Below are 4724 nucleotides of genomic sequence, written 5' to 3' on the forward strand. Positions count from 1 at the left end.
GTGGCCCGAGCAGAGTGGTGGTGGCCGGTGGGTTCAATCATGTTGAATGAAGTTGGAAGGTGAGTGGGTTGGTTGAAGATCTGGGTTTTTGTTTTTGTTTTTGTTTTTGTTTTTGGTTTTTGTTTGAAGATTTGATATTATGATTAGCCATGTAAGCTACCATATAAGTAATAATTTGACAACAAAGCATGCCACGTAAGCTGCCACGTAATCTAGTTTTTGACAACTAAGCATGCCACATAAGCATCAGATTAATGGAGTTAACATCCGTTAGTCACGGTCCGTTAAAAACAAATACCCCTTTAGTTAGGACCTCCACTAGGCAAGTTTGAAGTTGGGACTGTTATTTACAAATAGGATATAGTTGGGATTATTTAAAACCAATATTTAGTATTTTTATGATCACTTGCTTAAAGTTGCTAGTTGTTATAGTTGAAGGTAATTTCGTTTTAAGTACGTCAATTTATGTGCTAACGTGCATTGCTAGGATAATTATTCTTACAAGCATTATTCGCTTTGGGATTGGCTACCTCAAAAGTTGATAATCTGTTATGTAGCAAGAAAGTGATCCCCATTATATGATTACTTTAAGAGCATATCATATGTAAAGTTTTAACTCTTTCTTTTTTTTATGTGATAATGATGTTTTTAAAATCAGAATAATTGTTGTAACTCAAAACTTTTGTGCGTAGTTAGCAATTCGAAACACCTAGAACTTGATTTTAAAACACAATTTGATAATCTGTAGCAAGAAAGTGATCCCCATTATATAACTATTGAGAGCATATTCTTCATATAATATTAACTAACAGAAATTTTGAAATCGGTGTTTTTTTATTAATTCAAAATGTTTGGATGATTGAAAACACAGGTTGATAAGATGTAGCAACACAAAAGACGAATTGGTCTAGTGGCAGTGGTCATTAATTCGAATCTTGCTTGAAGTATTTTGTTCTAGGTTGTGTCAAAGCGTTTTTTTTTCCCTCTTAATTATGGTTTTCCTCTTGAATAGATAGACTGGGTCATCAAGTTCGGATGGAAGGGTGGGTGGTCCGTTTGTCAGGCTATCCCAAATGTCCGAGTCTTTGTTGTTAGAAAGCAATAACAAAAAAACATAACGTATAGCTGAAAGTCATCACCATTAAATGATTTTATCAAGACCATAGTACATGTAAAATTGTAAATAATGATTTATTTGAAATCATAATATTTTATTGTGTTGTAAAAGACTTGAGCCTAGTTAACAATTAAAAACACAAGAACTAACCACCCACATGATACACATCAAACATTAATTTATTGATAATACACACAAAAGCCAACTAATTTCCTTCAATCCGTCAGTAAAAATCATGGGTTTTTAATGACGGATAAATAATTTGTCATCAAAGAACTTTGGAGAGCCAAGGTCTTATCAAGTGGGAAGTAAAAAGGATACAATTCATATCTAACATAACAACTGCTATATATAATCCTACATCCTTTCTTACGGTCACAATAAGTTGGAAAATTCCCAACCGCGATCGCTAAGCATTGCTGGCATGAAAGTTGCGACAAATCTTGTGTACACTGCGACAAAGCGTAAAGTGTCACAAAATCAGACAACTTGGTCTGGTCTTTTGCATTACCTTTATTACCCGGTGCACTCGCTAATTTATTAATCCGAGACATAAGCGTCCCAAGAGCGTTATTAAACGTTTTCGGGTCGGTTACGTTTTCAACATTATAGTAAAACGTCCCATACCCGGTGTCAACTTGCCCAAAAAAGTTTTCGGTGTTGTACCTTATCCAACAATACTCGTACCATATCCTGGCATCGACTCGGTCGGGACATATTGTTTTGATTTCTTTTGCGGCAGTTTGGACGCAAGTCGAGCACTCTTCGTTGGGCACGTCTTGTCGGCATTGGGCTAGACCAAACACCTGGGATTTACCTGACCCGGATGAGGTTATGATGTAACCTGATTTGGAGGTGGCTTGGACGAGTGTGGTTAGGATCGAGTCAATGTTTTTAGTTATTTCTGGGTTGGTGGTGTTTGAGTTTTGGTTGCATAGTTGGGCAGATGGATCTGCTGATTCTACGTAGAGAATGCATAGGCTAAAGATAAGGAGATAATTATGGTTGTTAAACGACATTTTTTCTATGGGTGTTTTGAATATTGATGAGATATGTTGTTTATATATAGATAATAATCGTCACAGGCACTAAGTTGTCAAGTTTTCTTCAATCATTTTCAGTTATTAATTACCAATAAATTACGGTACCGTTTTCTTTTAAGGGTTTCAATATCGATTCTTGGCTTATGTGCACACTCTAAAATAAGGGTAATACAACCGTGAAGGGATTTAAGCTCAGATAATGGAGATGACAAATGTTATAATCATTTAAAACAGACACCGCTGTTAGTATTAAAAGAAAAAAATATCAATAAACTATTTAAATTACTAGTAGTTAAATAAAATAATACCACAAATTAGAAACTAAAAGTTAGTAGTCATGGGATGAAAAAATAACATTCCCATGTATAAAAAAATATTAATTTGGATGAAATTAATTACATTTAAAATAATCAAAAATGGTTAGGGTATTAAAGTATATAATCTACGGTCACGATAAAAATACCTTACTCCCTTACTTGTCATGCCCTCTTTGCTGAAATTTCAATTCTTTAATATAACAATTTTATATGCGTATTACCCCTTCTAACACTATTTCTATGTTAAAATATTAATTATCAAATAACATTAGATATTTTATTCTCGATTCATAAAATTTGTGTAGTTTATTACGTAAATACACTATTTCTTTTTTAGTTTTAATTAACAAACAATATGAAATTGCTTTTACAAAAATGTAAACTATCACTACAAACTAATTGAAAAAAATCTCTAAAAAAATAAAACAGTTAAAGTAAAAAAGAAACTTATTTTTAAATAATAGTAAATGCTAATTTTAAATAAGAAATAATGATTTTTCTATTTAAAAAAATATTAAAAAATTTGTTTTAAAATAAAAATAATAGAAGATAACAAAAATGACAAAAAAGAAACAATAAAGTTTTGAATCATATTAATGTAAAACTTAAAGAGATTGTATGTTTAGTAAACATGAGGGAAAGACGGGTACGCTTAGCAACACCTTTGATTTATTACTTGGATATTTGCTTACTTGAATGCTTAATTATTTTAGTAGCTGAGTTAGCTGATTTTAAAACCTGTTGAAAGATCTTAGATTATTGAAATTGGTTCATTACTTGTGGTCTGACCCGAACAAACCCTAGTTACACTTGAAACAATTTAATATTTAGCGGCAAATAAGCGCAAGCTAAAATTTTTTGGCACTTTGGAAAATCTTCTTGATCAGACTCAGGTAAATAAATTCCATTCAACCTTAAATATATGAAATATCCCTTAATAGAAACAAAACAATGCACACTCTATGCATGATATTACGTTTTTATGTTTATTAATAATAATGTTAAAAGGGACACTTGTTGACTAAATTTTCAATATGCTGACTTTTTGGGCATTATAAAAGTCAATAGTTTGGTTTTTGTTAAATGCAATGGGTGTCTTTTATCATCGACACATGACTAATAGTAATAATTACCACTAAAAGTTGGTTGTCAAGGAACACAAGCAATTCAAAGGTGATTGTTCGCAATGCATGAGCAATTGTACCTGCATAGTTGTGGACATTTTATCGTGGACATATATAGCCGATACTTTTGAACGTCTTTGTAATGGACTTGGTCAGTCAACCATTATTTGGACCCACAACGTCTCCACCATTTCATATGATAATTGCCATCCATTATAAATCTTCGGGTCACTTTCATTTATTTGATAAAAAAAGTTTATTTTTTTACAACTGGCCCATTGAAGTTTTCAAGTCGTTGCTAAAATCGTTCGAATTGTTATAGAGGTGTACACAGAAACCGGTTAACTGGTTTCTAACCAGTTTCTAACCGAAAATCTAACCGGTTACTAACCGGTCGGATCCTAACCGGTTACTAACCGATCCTAACCGCCGGTTAGTAACCTGTTTATAATATTGATTTCAAAACCGGTTACTGACCGGTTAACCGATTTTTTTATGATTATTTTATTGAAAACCGGTTTTTACCCGACCGTTTAACCGCTTTTTTTTATTAATTTATCAAAACCGGTTAGTACCCAACCCGATTTACTGGTCTAATCGGTTATTTCTCGCCAAAAAAAACCGGTTAGAAAATTTACCAGTTAACCGATACCTCTAAATTGTTAAGGCCGTTAGTTATTTGTAAAAAATAAAAAACAAAAACCTACACTGTTTTGGTCAAAAATTGGTCTAAGGATCATGTAACCAAATTCGTATGTGAGGATTGGTGCTTGTATGAAAAAATGATCAAAGTAGTAATTGTAAAGGTTGGACAACAAGATTTATACGAGGAAATGCCCTTGGTAACTAGTATCCCGCCGGCATAAAAACCTCAGGTAGTGAAAACTATCACTACCGATTATATTAAGCTAAATAAGATTACAAGATATGGAATCAAAGCTGATCGTGATTACAAAGTGTTCTTGCTGAGAGTTCTAGGTGTGCTAAAGTGTTGTGTGTTTGTGATCAGCCGTAATTCAATATAAATACAAAGGTTTACAACGGATAGTAACTAATTCGCTATAATCTCGGACACGTTTGTTTACTATTTCTTCATGACCGCTCATGAGTGTGGACGAGCTGG

The 4724-nt window shown here is 32.9% G+C and overlaps 1 pseudogene; it reads right to left on the reverse strand.

The window, feature by feature from the left end:
- Window positions 1-1286: 1286 nt before the first annotated feature.
- On the reverse strand, window positions 1287-2167 carry LOC143577606 (cysteine-rich repeat secretory protein 55 pseudogene; annotated as a pseudogene).
- Window positions 2168-4724: the final 2557 nt, after the last annotated feature.

Source organism: Bidens hawaiensis, unplaced genomic scaffold (assembly GCF_021521415.1).
Source record: "Bidens hawaiensis isolate Kalapana, Puna unplaced genomic scaffold, B.hawaiensis_p1.1 tig00028746_1, whole genome shotgun sequence".
Lineage (NCBI taxonomy): Eukaryota > Viridiplantae > Streptophyta > Magnoliopsida > Asterales > Asteraceae > Bidens > Bidens hawaiensis.